The 24,331-nt window shown below is 40.6% G+C and overlaps 1 protein-coding gene and 1 long non-coding RNA gene across 17 annotated transcripts in view; both read right to left on the bottom strand.

The window, feature by feature from the left end:
- Nucleotides 1-24,331, bottom strand: part of MFS17 (Major Facilitator Superfamily Transporter 17) — a 579,815-nt gene that overhangs the window by 420,425 nt on the left and 135,059 nt on the right. The window lies entirely within an intron of this gene.
- On the bottom strand, nt 18,204-19,594 carry LOC139354482 (uncharacterized). The gene is made up of 2 exons (XR_011605444.1): nt 18,574-19,594; nt 18,204-18,370 (listed from the first exon to the last, which is right to left on the bottom strand). It is a non-coding gene; the product is annotated as an uncharacterized lncRNA (long non-coding RNA).

Genomic DNA, 24,331 nt, shown 5'->3' with positions numbered 1-24,331 from the left:
ACGCCCACTCTAACGCGCAAAACGCTTAAATCTGTCTACCGCCCACTAAACCACATATTTAGATCACGGGTAGGTGGTGAATTTCAATCTCGCTTTGCTGCTTGCATATCTCCATTTCCCTTTGGTCCCATTAGCTGAGTAACGGGCATCTGATAGTCAAAGCACTCGACTAAAGCGTTCTTTCTTGTTGTACTGGTGCTTAACATATCTCAATTGATAATATTAACATACTAAATCCTTTTATGCAAATCAATCAATCTCAAATACTAGTTATTTCAATATTAACCATATTTACATTTGTATAGTAGTAGTAGTAGTAATTATACCCGTTACTCGTAGAGTAAAAGGGTATACTAGATTCGTCGGAAAGTATGTAACAGGCAGAAGGAAGCGTTTCCGACCCCACAAAGTATATATATTCTTGATCAGGATCACTAGCCGAGTCGATCTAGCCATGTCCGTCTGTCCGTCTGTCCGGATGAACGCTGAGATCTCGGAAACTATGGGAGCTAGGCTATTGAGATTTGGCGTGCAGATTCCTGAGCTTCTTACGCAGCGCAAGTTTGTTTCAGCACAGTGCCACGCCCACTATAACGCCCACAAACCGCCCAAAACTGTGGCTCCTACAGTTTTGATGCTAGAATAAAAATTTTAACTGAAATGTATTGTTCTCATCAATACCTATCGATTGACCCAAAAAAAAGTTTGCCACGCCCACTTTAACGCCCACAAACCGCGAAAACCTGTGACGCCCACAAATTTCATGCTAGATAAATTTTAACTGAAATGTATTGGTCTCGTCGATACCTATCGATTGATCCAAAAAAAAATTTGCCACGCCCACTCTAACGCCCATAACGCTTAAATCTGTATACCGCCGGTAGGTGGCGCATTTTAATCTCTCTTTGCTGCTTGCATATCTCCATATAGCTGAGTAACGGGTATCTGATAGTCGAGGCACTCGACTAAAGCGTTCTTTCTTGTTGTACTGATGCTTAACATATCTCAATTGATAATATTAACATACTAAATCCTTTTATGCAAATCAATCAATCTCAAATACTAGTTACTTCAATATTAACCATATTTACATTTATATAGTAGTAGTAGTAGTACACTCAAAAAAAAAATCACCATAAATATTAGAAAATCGCCCGTGATTTCAAAACGCCATTGAATTAAGAAATATTTTCTTGATTATAGAAAAAATGCCTACAATTTAAGGAATTCGCCATAATTTTTTTTTTTTTTGTAATGAAGAAGAGGATTCTTCCTCTTCTTCTTCCATTTTTTTCTTCAATTAATGGCGAATTTTTCTTGATTTTTTTTCTTGAAATAATGGTAAATTCTTACTTAAATTTAGGAAAGAAATACCCATATTTTAAGAGAAAGTGACTTTTTTTTATACATTTTGATGGTGGTCTAGCTGGTAAAGACGTCCGGTCAATAAAAAATCGAACAAAAGTACCTGGTTCGAGCCCACGCCACGGCAAGTGTACCCTTTGTTTATTTATTTTTCTTTTTTTTTTTTATTTATGTAATTTTTATTCTTATTAGTTTCACTTTTCTATTTACCAAATTGTTTAAACGGTTGTTAAAAAGGTTTAGATTAGAATAAACGTAATTGGTATGCGTAAAGCTGGACCAAAAACACCTAGTCCTCTTTAGTCATTGTATGACAAGAAGCACGCGTGGCCGAATGGTTAAGACGTCTGGCTATGGTGTGAGCAGTTGCGGGTTCGAGTTCACGCCTGGGTTGTCTGAGGTAAGGATTTTTCCATTTGTTATATTTATTTATATGTTTATAAAAAGTATTTATATAAAATAAATCTTTAATAAATTCAGGTAAATATACAAATTTTCAGACTGTAGTATGTTTTCCAATGTAATAATTGCCATTGAAATTAGAAACGGTTTTATCCATTTAAAATTCAACATTGGTATACAAAACCAACCAAATTCCTCAAATGTAAGGTGTAAAATGTAAAATGATGTAATCTTACATCATAAATATTTTTTTTCTTATTTTAATAAATTTTTCCTTAATTTTAAGGTTCTTTACCATACATTTAAGAAAAATTTGTCATTATTTCCAGAAATGGCAAACCATAAATTCAAGAAAATTATTTATTTAAAATAAAGGTGAGTCGCCGTTGGATGAAAATCATAGGCGATTTTCTTGATTTAAAGGCGAATTTCTTGATTTAAGGGCGATTTTTTTTTTGGGTGTAGTAGTATTTTTATACCCGTTACTCGTAGAGTAAAAGGGTATACTAGATTCGTCGGAAAGTATGTAACAGGCAGAAGGAAGCGTTTCCGACCCCATAAAGTATATATATTCTTAATCAGGATCACTAGCCGAGTCGATCTAGCCATGTCCGTCTGTCCGTCTGTCCGTCTGTCCGTCTGTCTGTCCGGATGAACGCTGAGATCTCGGAAACTATGAGAGCTAGGCTATTGAGATTTGGCGTACAGATTCCTGAGCTTCTTACGCAGCGCAAGTTTGTTTCAGTAGACTGCCACGCCCACTCTAACGCCCACAAACCGCCCAAAACTGTAACTCCTACAGTTTTGATGCTAGATAGAAAATTTTAATTGAAATGTATTGTTCTCATCAAGACCTATCGATTGACCTAAAAAAAGTTTGCCACGCCCACTTAAACGCCCACAAACCGCGAAAACCTGTGACGCCCACAATTTGCATGCTAGATAAAAAATTTTAACTGAAATGTATTGGTGTCGTCAATACCTATCGATTGATCCAAAAATAAATTTTCCACGCCCACTCTAACGCCCTTAACGCTTAAATCTGTCTACCGCCGGTAGGTGGCGCATTTTAATCTCGCTTTGCTGCTTGCATATCTCCATTTCCCTTTGAGTAACGGGTATCTGATAGTCGAGGTACTCGACTATAGCGTTCTTCCTTGTTTATTTATAAAAAACATTGAACAAACGGCATTTCAAGTGTACAATTAAAAAGATTCACAAATATTTACATAAACAAGAATTAAAAATGGAAATGAAATATATCGACTAGGTTATTTTAACCGTCTGTCGATCTCCGCTTTCCCAGTGTCAAAACTGCACAGTGTACTACACCTGACTTCCCGGGTCTTCCCCAGATATCAGATCGTTCTACCAATCAGTTTAACAACTAGGTGAGCTGAGTTACGTGTTTGATTTATAATATGAAGTGTTTAAAAGCTTTCAGTTAAAATGTTGTTTCGGTACTTTAGAGCCTGGTTGATGTAGCTGTAGAGAGTTGACCAACATTGGCCATCCAGCGAATTGAATACTTCACGCGGTTTCAGCTGTGCCTTACCAAAATGCAGCAGGCGGATCTCCCGTAGAACAGGTCATAAAGTGCACGACGTTTTCTTGCTCCTTCATATTGAAGATCGGGCACACGGTGTCGCTGGCTGTCACGTTTGGGATATAGCTTAGTGGGAGGATTTCTCCCCTGGCCATGAAAATGGTACGGATCTTCTCAACGGTGAAAGCGTCAGTAAAATAGTTATCAAGTCCCAGATCATAATTAAGGGACCTATGAGTCATCCGAGTTGTGCTTCTTCTTGATTCCATTTTGAACTGAGTCCTATAGGTTTCGTCCGTATGTGCTAGAATACTTTTCGCCCATTGCGACCATTGTGAAGGATCGCCTAACTGTAGCCTTTCTCCGTAGGTCTCGGCAAGCGTCTCCCATTCTATGACCCATTGCTTACGCTCCTGCACCAAAAAGTTCGCTAGAACTCGTGGCAGCCTATTTTCGGGCATTGTTACCACTTTCTGTATATACCTGAAAGTCATTTTATCTGTGAGTTTATGCAGCGGCGACAGTCCGGTTTCAAGATATAGCATCCTGTTCGGAGTAAATCTCGGTAAACGAAATATTTTCTTTAAGAACAATCTTAGAAGGCTTTCAACTTCTTCATAAGGTGAGATGCCCCAGACCTGACCGCATTGCTGCACTAAACAGCTTATACTTGCTACTCAATGGAACGTCCTTTTTTCCTAGCAGCGATTTTCATGTGCAGTTTATGGCTAGTTTTGCTTCTCGAAGTTTCTCCTGTAAATGGTTGTTGAAACGACCGTTGTGGTAAATCCAGACTCCCAGATACTTATACGACTTGACAATTTCTAGCTGAATAGACCCTAAATTCCACTTTTAGTTTTGTGCTAGGCTTCTCGAATGCCTCTTGAATATCATAACTTTTGACTTCTAGTTGTTTACTAACAATCCCCATAACAAACAGTATTTGTGCAGAGCATTAATCATTGTTTGCAGTTCAACGGAGGATTCGGCGAGGATCACAATGCCATCTGCATACAGCAGAGCCTTGATCGCGCATCCGCAAGCCAGGCTATCCGTTATGACGTTTAAAAAAAGGGAAAACAGGAAGGGTTTGATCATCATTGTTTAACTCCAACTTCCGTGGTAAACCATTCGGATAGTTGTTCTCCATCTCATACTGCCGCCACGTTATCCGTGTACAAGCTTTGTAGCCCGTCTAAAAATGTCGTTGATATGCCGATATTGCTGAGGTTGTAGGTTAGGGTTCGTCTGTCTATAGAGTCCAAGGCAGCTCTGAAATCTACAAAGAACGCATATAACTTTTTCTCGCTGTCGATATATGACCTTGCTATACTTGTAAGACTGAAAATGTTGTCTACTGTCGAATATCCTTTTCTAAAACCGGCTTGGAAATCAGTAAGAATATTGTAGTTTTTTACCCAGTTTTTTAGCCGCTCGAGTAGCAACGCAGAGAAAACTTTAACTAACGCATTTTGAAAAGAGATTCCTCTGTAGTTAGATGTCACTTTCGGGTCGCCTTTATTAAAGATGGGAAAAATTATAGCTTTTTGAAAGCTCTTTGGGACTGTTTCCGATCTCAAAAACTTGTTGAAAGCGGGGACAAGGCTGGCTTTAAATTGAGGAGTAGCGTACTTTATGAATTCCGATGGTATCCTGTCAGTCCCGGGAGCTTTTCTTTCTTTTAACATTGAAAGTACATTTTCCACTTCTAGTCCTGTCATACATCCATCTAGAGAATGATTCTTTACCCACGGCATTGCAAAGTGCAGCGATAGCGCCCAGTCTTGAGGCGCTAGAAGACCACGGAAATGTTTTCCTAGAACATCTGCATTAACTTCCATTGATTTTACAAATGAGTTTCCATTGAGTTTCCTAATAGTACTCCAATATGCCCTGCTATCTGTTATGGAATCCAATGATTTCGCTAGGTTAATGTAAAATTGCGTCCGAGCGTTTTGACAAGTTAACTTGTATGCGGCGTTTGCTTTATGATACATTACCACTGCACTTTCTGCGTTTGTTGATTTGGCCTGCCTTAGCAATTTGAAGGAATTAATTAATTAATTAATTGCATCACGAAAGGTAGCTCTCTCTATCTAGCTCTCTCGTTTTTTGTGTACTTTCATTCTTGGGCCCAGAATTCGGCTGGGTGTCCCTTTGTAAAATCAGTACGAATTCTGATCTCGACATTAAATGCACTCTCGTCTCGCCTGCTGCACTCTCTTTCGCTTATAAATTGTTAACAAGCCTAAAGCAAGCTGACATTCGTATATTAATTTAGCAATAACCAATAAAAAAGCTTACTAGTTCAACGTTGGTGACCCCGACGTGATTTGTGCATAAATAATACTAAGTGCAAATCATATAAGTCTATTTATTGACTTTTTCGTTCTTGCGGCTGCGGTGCATTGGCGGAGCAACAATCATAAGGCCTTAAATGCAGTGACCGCTATAAATAAATAGCAGTTGGTGATAGAAGCGTACATAGCCAAGTAACGGGCTGTTATTCCCTCGTTTGCTTTGCGCTCATCTTCCCGCTGAAGCCGAATTTCGGGCATTTCGTCTGCTGTTGTTGTTGTAGCCATGCCTACGGGAACTTTTGGAGATGTTACCGATGATGCAAACAGGGCAATATTTTTAAAGCGCAAAGCAACGGCTTTTTTTAATAGAGTGGAGCGCTTAGTGGATTCCCTATCAAGTGCGGCGTTAACTTCACGCGACGAATCCGGTCTTCATGTGAGGCTGGAGTTGATTGATGAGCTTCATTTAAAAAGGTTCTCAGTGAGCTCGAAGAATTGGATTTCGAGGAAATTGAAAGTGACTTAAGTGAGAAATTTGATGACATTCTCGTAATTCTGAAGTCATCGGTTCGATCCGAAATTTCAAAGAGCTTCAAAAATTCGCTGGAGGTTATGCAAATTGGTCTGCCTTTTATTCTATGTTTACCACGATCATAGATAGCCATGCGGACCTCACCAACGTAGAAAAGCTCCAGCATCTACGATCGTGCCTGAGGGACGCAGCGTTGGAAACTATTCGCTCATTCGAAATTTCGGATGGCAACTACGAAATTGCTTTAGATTTGATAATCGACGTTTGGTTTTTCAGGCACACATTACTGAGATCCTGGGACTTAAGGCGGTGCAGAGTGGTTCCGTCTCGACACTGCGGGAGCTGTCCGATAAATTCAACGCTCATATTTGTGCTCTCAAAGGACTGGGCACGACGGAACAAATCGCAGGATGTATCATCGTCCAAGTCCTGTTCCAAAAGTTGGATCCGACAAGTCAGGCAAAGTGGGAAGAGCGTTTAGAGGACCCTGCCTTCGTCAATTTAATTCCTAAGTGGGAGTCAATGGCATAATTTCTGGAGCAGCGAGGACGTTGGAGACTATGGATTACGCCATGGCAAACTATGCGCCTGGCAATCAGGTGGGAAGTAACATAATACCCAATGTGCGTAGATCAGCATTTGTTGCCTCGAATGCTAACCCTTGGATTTGAATATTCTGTAATGAAACGGGGCATTCCATTTCTTATTGTCAGAATTTTAAAATCCTGTCTCCTGCGAATAGGCTTCACGAAGCGAAACGGCTCGGTCTTTGCATAAATTGTCTTAAGGTTGGTCATCAAGTTCGGCAATTGCACCGAAGAATTAACGTGGAAGAGCCACATAAAAGGAACGGCCCAGTGCAATGCACAAATTGTCAGGAGTATGGACACACCAGGGCATACTGTTCGCTTCGAACAGTCTGTGTAGCTTGTGGAGACTTTCACAATTCGGCTAACTGCCCTGCCAACAAAGAAGACCCCAAAAAGAAAAAATGCGTTAACTGCCAAGGTAACCACACGGCAAACTACAGGGGCTGTCCGGTCTACAAGGAGATGAAAGACCGCATGCGAAAAGTGATAGCAACGCGTCATCAGAAAACCCAAAATGCGTACACTTACTCGCGTACGACGCCGGAAGTATTTTTCGGCACGGCTGCAAGATCCTCCTTTGGTCAACTAAATACCCAGACAGGATTCTCATACGCCGATGCCCTTCGATCGGGGACGGAAAACCCACTCCAGTCTAATCTAGGAAACGCTCAGCAGATCCAAGAACAGTCGCAAACCACTCTGGAAACTATGATGGTCACCATGCAACAAAGTATGATGGAACTCATGTCATTCATGAAAACGACCATGCAAACACTGGTTCAAAACCAGAACATGGTGTTACAGCTACTTGCAGCTAAGCAGTCCAAATAATCAGATGGCAAACCTACGAATAACAATGTGGAACGCCAATGGCGTTTCACGGCACAACCTTGAAGTAACACAGTTCCTGAATGAAAATCATATCGACATTATGCTACTGGTAGAGACGCACCTCACAAACAAATACAACTTCCAAATAAGAGGCTACACTTTCTACCGCACAGACCATCCAGATGGTAAAGCCCACGGCGGAACCGGCATCCTAATCAGGGAACGCATCAAGCACCACTTTCACCAAAGGTTTTCAACTAATTACCTGCAAGCCACGTCTATCAAAGTGCAGTCAGGCAACGGAAACCTCACCATAGCCGCTGTCTACTGCCCGCCTCGCTTTACAATTTCTGAAGGACAATTCATGGACTTCTACAACTTGCTTGGAGACCGCTTTATAGCTGCAGGGGACTATAATGCCAAACACACGCACTGGGGATCACGCCTTGTGACTCCCAAAGGAAGGCAATTATACAATGCAATCATAAAACCGAACAACAAATTAGACTATGTTTCTCCTGGCAGCCCCACATACTGGCCAACAGACCCCAGGAAAGTTCCAGACCTAATAGACTTTGCGGTGACAAAAAACATTCCCCGCAATATAATAAGCGCCAAAGCGCTTTCGGACCTGTCGTCGGACCATTCGCCAGTGCTAATAACTCTTCTTCAAAGCACAAGAACCACAGATCACCCCCTCAGGCTGACGTCGCACAGAACCAACTGGTTAAAATATAAAAAGTATGTAAGCTCACACATCAAATTAACACCTCACTTCAACATCGAAGCGGACATCGACTGCTCTACCGATGCTCTTGAAGAAGTATTCGTGGAGGCAGCCACTATCTCAACACCACAAGGCAGGGACGCGCAAACCAACCACTTCAAAACTAATCTGCAAATTGAACGGTTAGTCCTAGAAAAGAGACGCCTGCGACGTGCCTGGCAAGCCAACAGATCGCCGTCATCAAAACAACGTCTTAAGGAAGCCACTCGCTCACTAAATCGAGCTCTAAAGCAAGAAACAGAAAATGCACAGCTGCAGTACATTACAAAACTATCGCCAACCAGTACAAAACATCCTCTGTGGAGGGCTCACCCAAATCTGAGCTCTCCAATCGAAACAGTGACTCCGATAAGAAACTCATCTGGCATCTGGGCCCGCAGCGACGAAGATAGAGCCGAAACTTTTGCGTTACATCTAAGAAACGTCTTCCAGCCGAACCCTGCCACTGGTTCATTTTTCCTACCACAAATCGAATCTGAACCTATTTCCCTACCACCATTGTTTCAGCCAAAGGAGATCGCGAAAGTCATTGGGGAACTGAAACCAAAAAAGGCCCCTGGCGGTGACCAAATAACCCCAAAAATGTTAATTGAACTTCCAAACTCTGCCATTGAGGTTATCTGTAAGCTCTTCAATGGGATTATAACTCTCGGCTACTATCCGAAAAAATGGAAAAAATCTATTATCATTATGATACCGAAGCCCGGAAAAGACCACACAATTCCGTCATCCTACAGACCAATTAGTTTATTATCGTGTCTGTCTAAGCTGTTCGAAAAATGCCTTCTAACTCGCATAACACCATATCTAGGAGCACACAATGTTATCCCTGCTCATCAATTTGGATTTCGTCAAAACCATGGAACAATCGAACAAGTTAACAGAATAACATCAGAAATACGCACAGCCTTTGAGCATCGGGAATACTGCAGCGCAATATTCCTCGATGTATCTCAAGCCTTCGATCGAGTATGGCTAGATGGCCTCATGCACAAAATCAAAACACACTTACCTGATTACACTCACAAGCTTCTTGAGTCGTATCTATACAACAGGACCTTCGCAGTAAGGTGCAATACAACAACATCCGACGACTACATTATCAAAGCTGGAGTCCCGCAAGGAAGCGCGCTAGGGCCTACTCTGTTCCTCCTATACACAGCGGATATTCCCACGAACGAGCAGCTAACAACATCTACGTTCGCTGACGACACCGCAATTTTAAGTCGCTCGAGGTGCCCAGGCCGAGCCACAACACAGCTAGCAAACCACCTCCTCGTAGTAGAGAGGTGGCTATCTGATTGGCGGATTAAAATAAATGAACAAAAATGTAAACACATAACGTTTACTCTCAACAGGCAAACATGCCCTCCACTATTATTGAATAATACGCAGATTCCCCAAGTCAACGATGTAACGTATCTCGGCGTCCACCTTGACAGACGACTAACCTGGAGAAGACACATCGAACGCAAGAAAGTACATCTAAAACTAAAGGCCAGCAGCTTCCACTGGATTCTTAACGCTCGTTCGCCCCTGCGTCTGGACTACAAGGTTTTGCTCTACAACTCCACTCTCAAGCCCATCTGGACATATGGCTCCCAGCTATGGGGGAACGCCAGCAGAAGCAACATAGACATTATACAGCGCGCTCAATCGAAAATCCTGCGAACTATCACTGGGGCACCATGGTATATTCGCAACCAAAACATCCACAGGGACCTAAGCATTCTTACCGTTAAAGATGAAATAGACAAACAAAAAGCGTCCTACAACGAAAAACTCTCTGTGCACCCCAATCGCCTCGCAAGAGGCTTGACTTGGGTTTCCAGCCGATCCCGTCTACAACGCAACGACCTGCCAAGCCAGCTATAACTTTCGGGCCCCTTTAGCACAACATCAGTCATATGACTGTGAGTTAGATTAATTAGTCTAAGATTTGATACACTTATTGTTAGTATCCAAAGGGAGAAGATTCAATAAATAAATAGCAAAGCATTTAAAAAAAAAAAAAAAAGTTCGGCAATGCAACTCCAGTAGTTGTCGTGCATGCGGATCTAAGCACCACACCCTGCTTCACCTGGGAAACTCAGCTTCTTTTCCTTCACAAGAAGGAGCACAGCTTCAAGAAGCACTTCCCTCTGCCTCCCCCTCTGCACTGCCTTCCACTTCGACTGCTCTTATTGCACAGGAGTTTAGTAATGATATTGTGCTCTTAGCCACGGCTAGCGTTTTAGTAAAAAACCGTTCTGGGGTTTTCGTTCCCAGTCGAGCTTTAATCGATTCGGGCTCCCAACTGGAATTCTTCTCTTGATTTTAATGGGCGTCATCCAATTATATTACCACGGAGTCATTCGGTCACTATTGCCATTATTACTCACTTTCATGAACGCAATCTGCACACTGGGCCACGGGCATTATTAGATGCTTACGAATGAAGCCTCGGGTAGTAGAGCATATCATGGCGGATCTTCCAAAGGAGCGACTTGATGGATCTCATGCGTTCGAAGTCACTGGCATTGACTTTTGCGGGCCATTTTTCTACAAGTCAGAGGCGCGAAGCAAGCCTCCAGTAAAATGCTACGTTTGCGTCTTTATATGTTTCGCCACGAAGGCTATTCATTTGGAGTTAATCAAGGATCTCTCTACGGTATCGTTTCTACATGGCCTCAAACGATTTATATGCACTAGAAGAAGGCCGCGTCGGATTTGGTCTGATAATGCAACCAACTTTGTTGGCGCTCGCAATGATCTGCTCGAACTAAGGCGCCTATTCCTCAGCAGGGATTACCAGAGAGCTACGTTGAACTTTTGCCTAGCGGAGGCTATTGATTGGTATTTCATTCCTCCTAGGTCGCCACGCTTTGGCGGTCTTTGGGAAGCGGCTGTGAAGATCGCTAAGCACCATTTCTACCGCGCTGTTGGCACTGCTGTTTTAGCCTTTGAGGAGTTGCGGACCCTTAAGGATGATGTTGAAACCCAGGCTTCCAACGGGTGGAGTGTGTTGGGTCACGCAGCCGCAGCAGCTAATTAACTTAATTCGATCTCTTATATTAATTGCATTGCGAAAGGTGGCTCTCTCTACCTAGCTCTCTCGTTTTTTGTGTACTTGCATTCTTGGGCCCAGCATTCGGCTGGCTGTCCCTTTGTAAAATCAGTACGAATTCTGATCAAGCACGGAAATTCATGTCTTTAAAAGGTGCGATTCGGTATTCCATATCCTCCAATGCCCCGAACGGAAATATTAAGGCCACTTCCTGAAGGAAGTTTTCAAAAATTCGTGGTGGAAGAACTCGTTATGGGGCAAGTAGTGACAATGAAGCTGAAGAAGAAAATAAGATTTTTGGAGACGTTACGCTCCACGCAATATGTGGCTTTATTAGAAAATGAAATAAGCCGAGTATAATTAGGTATAGCCATTTTAATGTTAATACAGAAAGGCCGAAGTGTTTTAGAGCATTAGTAATGTTTTATTCCCCGCGAAGAGACAAAGAGGCAGAATCAGTTCAGAGGAATTGTGAGGAATTTTACCAAGGAAATGAGGAGGCTGTTAAAGCCAATTTGACAGATTTAATGAAATAAACAGTTTGAAAGACGAGCTTAGAAGGGACATGGAGGTAGAGGATAGTAAAGAGGAAGATCTAGGTGAGGAGGCAGCAGTTAAGGAGGAGTTTAGGGCCATAGCGTTTCCGGAAATATCTTCTCAACTTAATGTTATAAACTTAAACAACATTGTTCAAGAAGTAGAGCCGGATAGTAATTCCCGAATAATAAAGCTCCTGCCAATTATTTCCCCTGAAAACATAGCAACTTAAGTTAGATCTCTGAATTTAAAGCAAATTTGCATAATGCAAGAAGAAATGCTAGTTACCATGAGTTCGTAGGAGGCAAGTAGACTTATTTCCGCCTTATTTACTCTCCTTTAAGAAGTATATTGGTAGCGCAGGACGCAGCCCAACTTCTGTTAAAATATTATTGTGTGATCCCACAGGCAAAGCTGTTTTTGGAATCTTAGGTTCCACTCTTCATTCCATGTTCTCTCTCCCTGTTAATCAAGCTTGGTCTGCACTTAGGAGCCTAAGCCCTGATTTCTTAAATACCATGCGTTTTATATTTATTGATCTAAAAGTACTTATAGTAGACGAAATTTCTATGATCGGCTCATCAATATTTTTTAGTTTGGGAAATCCGGAGGCATTTTGGTCATCGCGTTCGCCGATCTTAGACAATTGCGGCCAGTATGTGATCGTTGGATTTTTCAGCTGCCGTCGCATGATCCATACAATGCCATACTTGGATCTTACCTGTGGAGCCCTTTTAAGTTTTTCGAACTCACAGAGATAATGAGACAGCGAGATGACCAGCCGTTTGCAACTGCATTCAATAAAATGGCGTCCGGCCAAATGTCTGATGATATAAGCTTACTTAGAACCCGAATTTCCGATGAAAGTCAAGTACCAAATTACGCAATTCACCTTTGCTCAAGCAATCAGGACGCAGATCGGTACAATATGGAGAAGCTGAGCTCGATTCCCACTGATCAGCTTAATTCAGAAGCTATAGACTTAGTAAAATCTGCACAGCTTAGTTTAGAGCAAAGGAACAAATGTCTGGAACAAACTAGGACATTAAAAACATCTGAAAACATCAATGATATGGGCAATGCAGATATGTCGGATGCTCTCGTTAATGGAGCCACAGGTGTTCTTAGGTAGATATATACAATTTTTAGATGAAAGCATAGGAATAAATGTACGATCAAAGTGCCGTCACCGTCAAGAGCCTTCATGGACTCCAGTTGTTAAAACAAGGAAGAACGCTGTAGTCGAGTACCTCGACTATCAGATACCCGTTACTCAGCTAAAGGGACCAACGGGAAATGGAGATATATTGTTGAACGTTGATGCACTAAGAGCGGTACAAGCAAGTGGCCCAAACGACACCAAGCACGTGCTTGTTACGCGCGGGCCTATTTTTATTTCGGGTAAATACGGTTCGCGAGAAGGTAGAACAAATAAAGACAGGAAAAACATAGATTAACAAGACTAAAGCAAATGAGCTAAGATTTTAGTTTTTAATACAGGGATAAAAGTTGAGGAACAAATTGAATGATATAGGTTGTTATAATTATTAGAAAGGACCCGAAAGGGCTCATGCTGAGTAAAATTAGATGATATGCAAGCAGCAAAGCGAAATTAAAACGCGCCTCCTACCCGTGATCTCAATATATGGTTATGTGGACGGTAGACAGGTTTAAGCCTTATGGGCGTTAGAGTGGGCGTGGCAAACTTTTTTTTGGGTCAATCGTTAGGTATTGTTAGGTATTATCAGTTAAAATTTTTTTCTACCATGATAATTTTGGGCTCCACAGGTTTAGGCGGTTTGTGGGCGTTAGCGTGGGCGTGGCAAATTATTTTTGGATCAATCGATAGGTATTGACAAGACTAATACATTTCAGTTCAAATGTGGCAAACTTTTTTTTAGGTCAATCGATAGGTATTGATAAGAGCAATACATTTTGGGTAAAATTTTAATTCTAGCATCTAAACTGTAGGAGCCCACCCTACTGAAACAAAATTGCGCTGCGCAGGAATCTGCATGCTTAATCCCAGTATGGTAGCTCTTATAGTTTCCGAGATCTCAGCGTTCATACGGACAGACGGACAGGGCTAAATCGACTCGGCTAGTGGTCCTGATCAAGAATATATATACTACTATACATACTGCCTGTTACATACTTTACTTTTACTCTACGAGTAACGGGTATTATTATCAAAAGTTTTCAGATTAATTCTAACCAGGCCACTACCATTGACCGAATGCAGTTTCCTGCAGAGGCCTTCACTATTCACAAAAGTCAAGGAGCTACGTACAGTAAAGTTGTGGTTCACACTAGTCCAGGCATGCAGAGAGCTGCACTGTATGTAGCCTGCAGCAGAGCCATAAGTCCAGCAGGGTTTGTATTATTGGAACTTTCGTCCCTCCAAGATCCGCCCAAGACTCGGCATCAGAAGGAGAGCTCCGAGAATCGCGTTCCACTAAGTTACTGAACACCCATTTCGATTCCTTACTCAATAGTCCGGACCCTCATGTCTTTTTCCATAATACGGAAGACTTGCACTTTTTACCTCGTTAGGAGGTGTTTTTGTTTGATCTTAAAAAATTTTTCTTTTAAACATCAATCATATAATTAATCTACTTTCCCAACAGCCGTAGAGTTCAAGTTTCTAAATGATTCCATGACCCCAAAAAAGGCTTTAGATACGGACAAACTTCAATGTTGTCCAAAGTTGAAGAATCTCAAGGGCTATCCAGTTTAAAGTTTTAGCCAAAACCGTTTTGAAAAGTTAAAAAAAAAAATCTAAAAAATCTAAATAAAAAAAGTTTACCTATAATTTATGTTAGAAAAGAGTACAAAGAATTTCAAAGTACCTTTTCAATGACATATAGCACAAGCATGAAGGCTTTAGAAATTCACAAGTTACGGGTGTACGAAGTTTTGCAATTTATAACTGTTTTTTCTGTTTGAGAGTCTTTCCAAAAATGGTAGAACTACAGATTCTTATAATGAGCTGTTTGATATCATCTTAAAATTTCAAGAGACTTATATAAAGTTTGTATACGAAAAAAGTTAAATTGTCAGGCAGTGTTACATGTTTTGAACTGGTAAATGTGGTCATTCTTGTTGATTAATAACTTTAAAAATTACTTTTTACAACAATGTGTCGTATGTAAAAAGTTTAGAAATCTCAAGCGCTATTCACATTTTTCCTTAAATCCTTAGAGCCATTTTTGAGAAATCCAAAAAATGATTAAAGAAAGCGGAATACAACCAAATTTCTGCCCATAGTTTTTAAACGGTGGTATTTAGACAAATCGTGCTAGGAAAGTGTTCAAAGTATTTCGAAATACCTTTCTAACCACTCATAGCACAAGCCTGTAGCTTCAGTTGTTACGGTTGTACAAAATGAAGCTATTTATTGCCACTGTTATGTTGTGACAGTTCAAAACATCTAATATTGTCTGAGCATTCAACTTTTTTTGTGCGTACTCTATTTTAAGGTCCTAGATGATGTTAAATGTGGTAATTTTTTTTTTTTACAACAACGTGTCATTTGTAAAAAGTTAAGGAATCTCAAGGGCTGTACACTTTAAGGATTAACCCAAAACAGTTAGAACCATTTTTGGAAATAAAAAAAAACGGTGGTATTTATATAAATCGTGTTAGAAAGGCGTACATACCTTTCTAAACACATATAGCACAAACCGGTAGCTTTAGTTGCTCACAAGTTACGGGTGTACGAAATATAGCTATTTATCGCTAGTTAGTTTTTCCAAAAGTGGTAGAACTAAAGTTTCTTATAGTAGACTGTTTACCTTCGTCTAGAATTTTCAGGACCGTAAAATAACGTTTTTTTTTTTTTAATCCTAACTAACTACTCAGCTGAGATCCCACTTTCAAACAAGTAATAAAAAATACGTTGAAGTGGCAGCTTCAGCCCTATGGCTGAAATTCTTCTTTTAGACTTAATAAATGCTTTTGTGTGGTCATCTATGGCTTAATAAAATCCATTATTTTTCTTGTAATCTGCCATATAACGACAAATCCACTTGCTTTTGATTCATGAAAATTTCGTTCCGTTCGCCAGTTATAAAAGTTTAAGTGTTAACAATCCTAAGGCGATACTCGGCGAAAGCGTGGTAATATTGTCGAAAACTTGATCTGAAAAAGTAACGGTACACTTTAAAAATAAAAAAATGGGAGTGGCCGGGTTGATATGGAACGTCCCAGTTTTATTTAAAAGTTTGTTATCTGAGTAACGGGTATCTTTTATTGGAAGATTATTGTTTACCTCAATTAAACCAATCAAACAAGAACACCTCTTAGTGAGGTAAACAATTAGTGACGATGGCAACTTTTGTGAGGATAATGTATTAAACTATCTACCAAGTAAATAAACTTTCTAATTTTTATACCCGTTACTCGTAGAGTAAAAGGGTATACTAGATTCGTCGGAAAGTATGTAACAGGCAGAAGGAAGCGTTTCCGACCCCACAAAGTATGTATATTGATCAGGATCACTAGCCGAGTCCGTCTGACCGTCTGTTCTTCTATCCGTCTGTTCGTATGAACACAAAGATCTCGGAAAATATAGGAGCTACAATACTGGGATTAGGCATGCAGTTCCTAAGATTCCTGCGCAGCGCAAATTTGTTTCAGCAATGTGCCACGCGCACTCTAACGCCCACAAACCGCCCAAAACTGTGGCTCCTACAGTTTTGATGCTAGTATAATAAATTTAACTGAAATGTATTGATTTCATCAATACCTATCGATTTACCCAAAACAAAGTTTGCCACGCCTATCGAATGATTAAAAAAAAGATTGCCACTTTAACGCCCACAAACCGACCAAACCTGTCGCGCCCACAATTTTTATGCTAGATACAAAATTTTAACTAAAATGTACTGGTCTCGTCAATACCTATCGACTGATTCAAAAAAAAGTTGCCACGCCCACTATAACGCGCATAACGAATCTGTCTACCGCCCACATAACCATATATTGAGATCACGGGTAGGTGGCGCATTTCAATCTCGCTTTGCTGCTGCATATCTCCATTTCCCTTTGGTCCCATTAGCTGAGTAACGGGTATCTGATAGTTGAGGTACTCGACTATAGCGTTCTTCCTTGTTTCTGATTCGGCACGTCCCAATACAATATGCGGTAATACTCTAGTTTACGGTCCTTACCCCCAAAATTTGCGAAAAATTATCCTCGATGGATAAAAACATAAGGGATTTTTATCCCTTGTCAAAATATTAAGCATTCTAAATAATGTGACAAAAATGTGTAATTGTTTTTGTAGCTGGCCAGACCCCACAGCCGCGAATTAAATATCCTCGATGGACCGCGATTCCTTAAGAATTCGCGTGACCAACTTTTCAAAGCGAGTCCGAATAAATTGCGGTTGTTGACTTACAGGAGCCAACATAGTAGTCCATGGACCGCGATCTATGAAAAAGTCGTGATGGCAGACAAATTTAATCTAAGTCTGTAAAGCTTTAAATAACCTAATTTTTATTTTTTGTATGTTTGTTTTTATTTGTATTTTTTTAAAATTTAATCATTAACATTTTTTTGCACCTCTATATCATATTGGGATCAAAGAATTTAACTAATTACTTTCAACGTCTGCATCGGCTGAATCCTAGATAAGTAAATATTTATGAGAATATATTTGATGTAGGTTTAAAAAAAAGAACTAAAAATTCGTAAAATTAAAAGTTAGTAAAAATAGTCCAAAACATATTAGGCATAAATTTGGAAGGAACACTACGGTTCCTTACAAATAAAAGTATTAGTAGATAAGTTTAGTATTAATCGTAGGTTAAGATTAGGCACGAACACCCACACACGATAGTAAAGCGGAACACCCACCGCTAGCGAGCCAATCCCAGTCGTAAATGACAGCATTCCAGCACGCGTTCTTTCATTATGAAATGGCATCGAAAAGGTGTTCCGGAAGTGATGAGTCTGTCCATTCTTTTTACACGGGTGCGGGACAAAAAAGAATGCACCCGTTGCATGCTTCTGGAAGCATATATCTGGAATGCACCTGGAAGTAACAAACTAAACACATTCTGGGTGTACTCTTTTTTAATGCACCTGGAAGCAACATACTAAACACATTCTGGGAGTATTATTTTTTAATGCACCTGGAAGCAACATACTAAACTCCTTCTGGGTGTACTCTTTTTTAATGCACCTGTAACATGTACCCAGGAATGCACCTAGAAGCATTCAAAAACGAAATATCTGGAAGTTTTCCCCAGGAATACATAAAACTGGATTTCAATTTCATATTTATTTTCATTTCAATATTCAAAAACGCAACTAATTTTTAATCGGAGTAACTCCCCTTCTGTACGGTGCTTTGGTGCTTCCTTCTTGTTTATGTACTTTTGTCATTTACGCAGTTCAGTCCTTGGTGTGCCCATTCATTTTTTGCGATTCTGAAAAATATAAAGCAAATTGAATATGAAATATGTGTATATACATTACAAATATATAATATGTTTATATTGTATGTACAATTTACATACAAATAGTTATTATTTTATTTGTTTAATATGTTTTTAGTTTGAATGTTCAGTGTACATGTACTGTGTTATTTTATTGTGTTCATATTGAACTAAATTATCTACACTTTACTTACCTGTGAAAATATTGATGTAAAATTGGTGGCAGAAAGCAACAAACTTTTTCAAAACACGTGGCACGAACTTCACTTTTCAGAACTAAAAATGCAACTGACGAGAAATGCAAGAGACAAGAAAAACCGCTCGCTTCCTTGCATGTTCCCTTTTGTCTTTATTATTTGTTTGTCAAGAGAACAGTTCCGAAAAAAGACGATTGTAAAAAAAATGCGCATCGGCAACCTTCGGGTTTGAGTTTGGTTTTTTTACATTCCCACTAAAATGCACCTGGATGCACTATATTGAAATACACCCAGATGGCACCCAAAAGACTGCCCCCAGCACGCACAGTTGCTAGTTAAATTTGCATGCGTGCTGTTTTGCGTATAAAAGATACGACCCAGAACTATTTCTTTCGGAATACGTTCCCGAAACGGGTGTTTGGGCATGCTTCTGGATGCATTATTCTGAAACACTTCTAGAAGGCACCGCAATAGAATGCACCCAGCACGCACATTTGCCTTGGAAAATTTGCATGCGTGCTGTTTTGCGTAAAAAAGGTACGACCCAGAACTATGTTTTTTTAAAACACGTTCCGCAACTTACGACTGGGGTGTTCTCGCGCTTTGTGTGTGTGTGTGTGAGTTAAGCTTTCCCAGTCGTAAGTTGCGGAACGTGTTTTAAAAAAACATAGTTCTGGGTCGTACCTTTTTTACGCAAAACAGCACGCATGCAAATTTTCCAAGGCAAATGTGCGTGCTGGGTGCATTCTATTGCGGTGCCTTCTAGAAGTGTTTCAGAATAATGCATCCAGAAGCATGCCCAAACACCCGTTTCGGGAACGTATTCCGAAAGAAATAGTTCTGGGTCGTATCTTTTATACGCAAAACAGCACGCATGCAAATTTAACTAGCAACTGTGCGTGCTGGGGGCAGTCGTTTGGGTGCCATCTGGGTGTATTTCAATATAGTGCATCCAGGTGCATTTTAGTGGGAATGTAAAAAAAACCAAACTCAAACCCGAAGGTTGCCGATGCCCATTTTTTTACAATCGTCTTTTTTCGGAACTGTTCCCTTGACAAACAAATAATAAAGACAAAAGGGAACATGAAAGGAAGCGAGCGGTTTTTCTTGTCTCTTGCATTTCTCGTCAGTTGCATTTTTAGTTCTGAAAAGTGAAGTTCGTGCCACGTGTTTTGAAAAAGTGTGTTGCTTTCTGCCACCAATTTTACATCAATATTTTCACAGGTAAGTAAAGTGTAGATGAACACAATAAAATAACACAGTACATGTACACTGAACATTCAAACTAAAAACATATTAAACAAATAAAATAATAACTATTTGTTTGTAAATTGTACATACAAAATAAAAATAATGTATATTTGTAATGTATATACACATATTTCAAAATATATTATATTCAATTTGCTTTATATTTTTCAGAATCGCAAAAAATGAATGGGCACACCAAGGACTGAACTGCGTAAATGACAAAAGTACATAAACAAGAAGGAAGCACCGTACAGAATGGGAGTTACTCCGATTAAAAATTAGTTGCGTTTTTGAATATTGAAATGAAAATAAATATGAAATTGAAATCCAATTTTATGTATTCCTGGGGAAAACTTCCAGATATTTGGTTTTTGAATGCTTCTAGGTGCATTCCTGGGAACATGTTACAGGTGCATTAAAAAAGAGTACACCCAGAATGTGTTTAGTATGTTGCTCCCAGGTGCATTAAAAAAGAGTACACCCAGAATGTGTTTAGTTTGTTACTTCCAGGTGCATTCCAGATATATGCTTCCAGAAGCATGCAACGGGTGCATTCTTTTTTGTCCCGCACCCGTGTAAAAAGAATGGACAGACTCATTACTTTCGGAACACCTTTTTGATGCCATTTCATAATGAAAAAACGCATGCTGGAATGCTGTCATTTACGACTGGGACACCACGAAAATCTGGCACTCGCCAACTCCAGCCATCCCTGCAAGCAAAAGGGCGATATTTCTATCGCCTGTCGTCCAGGAGTCACTTCTTAGTAACTTCTGCGCGATAGAAAGACTATAGTACACATTTTACAAAAACAAACGGGGTCGCGATCGCGAAGATAAAACGTTTTCCGCGATAAAACGGCGATAGAACACATTTTACAAGAACAAAATATACATGTGTCGCGTAGAAGTAACTTCTAAGTCACTTCCGGACGATAGATAGACGATAGTACACATTTTACAAAAACAAAAAGGGTCTCGATCGCGAAGAAGTAACTTCTGAGACACTTCTCCGCGATAGAAAGACGATAACACACATTTTACAAAAACAAAAAGGGTCGGGATCGCAAAGAAGTAACTTCTGAGACTCTTCTGCGCAATAGATAGACGATAGTACACATTTTACAAAAACAAAATTAATGGAAAAAAACAAGCCGTAAAAAGAGGTCGCGGTAATTTTCCGTTACCCCTTTTTTTCTGAAAATTGTTTGGTCTTTCTTTTGACCCACGCTATTATTTTTCGCCCGAGCGTCATTTCGTTGCGCGATTTGTCTGTGTACAGTGCGGTTTTGTATCAATTTTGTGCGTTTTAAAAATATTGCTTTGTTTTTTTCTAAATGTTATTAATTGCTTTACATATTTAAATATCCCCCTCAACAAAGGGTGCGAAATTAAGTGCTTATCGTAAGCTGTACGATTATTTCAAGCTATTTACGGACAAGCTAGCTGTGAACATTACTTGGCGTGTAACTGCGGATCCAACGAATCTCAACATATTTCATTGTAAAAGGTAATGTCTTCTAGTTTATTTTTACTTTGACTGAACAAAAAATAATTTTTGTTTCTGTTTCCTTTAGAAATGGTTTTTAATAAATTTCTTATGTCGACGGAGCTGGACCTAAATAACATTGATCAGCAAAATTTCCTACATGCCAGTGACCGTGTATACAACCGGACAAACAACTTATACACAAAATAAAACCAAAATATTGAAAGTATAAAAAAATATGTTTTTATTCAAGTTTTTCCAATTGGGAAAGACTCTTCTAGATATCTTCTACAAGCAAATGTAAAGTCACTTCGGAGTAACTTCCAGAAGTGACTACGGCGACACTTTTAGAAGTTACTTCGGCGATATCGCAATCGGATCGCGGAAGTGACTCCTGTCGGGAAGAAATGTGCCACTTCGGCGGCACTTCTATGAGTGACTTCGGCGACACTTCCAGAAGTTACTTCGGCGATATCGCATTCGGATCGCGGAAGTGACTCCCGTCGGGAAGAAATGTGCCACTTCGGCGGCACTTCTCGGAGTAACTTCGGCGACACTTCCAGAAGTAACGCAGAAGTGACTTCGAGAAGTGTCGCCGAAGTGGCACATTTCTTCCCGACGGGAGCCACTTTCGCGATCCGAGTGCGATATCGCGGACGATCGTTTTCATCTTCTTGAAGTCACTTAATAGTGCCTTCCGCGATATAAAATGCTTGCAGGGATAGGAGTTAGGGAGAGGACAATAGGATCGCGTCATACACAGGAATTCGCACGCCAGCGAAATCAACTCCCGGGCCAAGGGCCCGCTCAAGTGCAAGCGAGAGGAAGATAAGATAATGGAAATTTCGAGAAAACGGCGCCAAGACAAGAAGCTGGACACAAACTGGGAGTCGGTGACTTGCGAGTGGTCGATAGACACGGACGCAAAATCGTGAAGCGTTCCACATTTTAGGCCCAGGCGAGTGACGACGAAGGAGGAGTACAGCAGCAACAACAAGAACAGGACAAACCAGCGGTCGTTTGACGCTGGCCCGGCAGAAGCAGTAGGACGAGGACAAGGACGGTGTAGATCTCCCGGCCCAGCACAAGCGGCGAGAAGATCTGCGTCGCAAGACAAGGAATACACACGGACCCGACGCCACGTGTGTGTGCAGGAGTGAGATGGGTGAGTGAGATGCAAGACCCGCATCGAGTGGCCACGAAAACTTCCAAGCCGGGCATCAACCACGTGTTTGGAAGGTTTTCCGATCTCGATGCGATGTTACAAAGTTAGGGTAGGTTAGAGACGCCCCTAGAATTCAGTGTTCAAGTGCTAGATCTAGAAATTAAGCTACGAGAATAAAATATGTAAGAAACTTGCGAAAGGCAATATTTCAGCAAAGAAACTAAAACGAGGAACATGAAGAAAACTCTTGAATAAAACCTGAATTGTCGACTTTAAAATTTATAATAAAATGTTGCATGTCTATTTTTGCCGGGGTCGAACAAGCCGATCGGAAAATACCCACTTGTTAGGCTGACCCCAGAATAAGTCTCGGGTTGCTTACCACTTGCCGGCGCCCTTGCCCCACCAATGACTGCTGGCGGTACAGTAGGGACTCCGACAAGTTTGGCCAAAAGAGCACGTGTGACCCTTTCGGGGAATGCTAAGGGAGATCAGGCGTGCCGGCTAGATCGTAACCCAGGCCACAGCACAAAATGTCGGGCTAGTGCGACATAAAGGAGCCCCTCCAAAAGATATTTTGCCCCTTTCCGGTCACTTGTGGCGCTTGCCACCAGTCAGACCCAATAGGCGTACCTGAAGAGTGACCCGCGGGGCCTTTACTTGCCTTTATTTATTTGTATCCAAATAAACATTTCTCTCAGTCTTATTGATCGATTAAATGGGGCGGATAACTTCCACCTAGCGTCCGCCTACCAGTTATCTCCAATCCATGTCCCATCCTTTATAAATTTTTCTGTAAAGGGGATCCTGGCCAGACTGAGCCGCATCCCAGCATAAGAAACTACTTTACAATTAAAAAAAAAATGGCGGCGATTTTTATACCCGTTAGTCGTAGAGTAAAAGGGTATACTAGATTCGTCGGAAAGTATGTACAAGGCAGAAAGAAGCGTTTCCGACCCCATAAGTATATATATTCTTGACCAGGATCACTAGCCGAGTCGATCTAGCCATGTCCGTCTGTCCGTCCAGATAAACGCTGAGATCTGTCTGTCTGTCTGTCCGGATAAACGCTGAGATCTCGGAAACGATAAGAGCTAGCCTATTGGGATTTGGCATGAAGACTCCTGAGGCTCTTACGCAGCGCATGTTTGTTTCACGCCCACTCTAACGCACACAAACCGCCCAGAACTGTGGCTCCTACAGTTTTGATGCTTGAATAAAAATTTTAACTGAAATGTATTGTTCCCATCAATACCTCTGGATTTACCCAAAAAAAGTGTGCCACGACCACTTTAACGTCCACAAACCGCCCACAAACTTAAAAAAATCGCAAATATGAAAGCTGATATCTCGGAAACTATCAAAGATTTCAGGATTTCAGATTTAGTTTACGTAGCATTGTACGCCCACAAACCGCCCAAACCTGTGGCGCCCACAATTTTTATGCTAGGTAAAAAATTAAATTTAATTGAAATGTATTAGTCTCGTCAATACCTATCGATTGATTCAAAAAAAAGGTTGCCCCGCCCACTCTAACGCCCATTAAGCTTAAATCTGTCTACCGTTTACATAACCAAATACTGAGATCGTGGGTATCCATTTTCCCTTTGTCCCTTTAGCTAAGTAACGCTCTTTCTTGTTTTTTTTTAAAATTGTATGCCTAATTTGAACATACATCAAATAATTGTATCTTTGGATTGTACAAATTGGCCATCGCTGTGAAGATTTGTGGGATTTGTGTTTCTTCAGGAAGGAAACTCCCGAAAGTAACGTTGCACGACTCGCACGACTGTTACAAAAATTCAAAAGCCTACATGATCTTTATAAAAAATCATTTACAAGCCAATATAT

Source organism: Drosophila suzukii, assembly GCF_043229965.1.
Source record: "Drosophila suzukii chromosome 2 unlocalized genomic scaffold, CBGP_Dsuzu_IsoJpt1.0 scf_2c, whole genome shotgun sequence".
Taxonomy (NCBI): domain Eukaryota; kingdom Metazoa; phylum Arthropoda; class Insecta; order Diptera; family Drosophilidae; genus Drosophila; species Drosophila suzukii.
The sequence above is the reverse complement of the archived record's forward strand: the minus strand, read 5'-3'. Positions and strand labels throughout refer to the sequence as shown.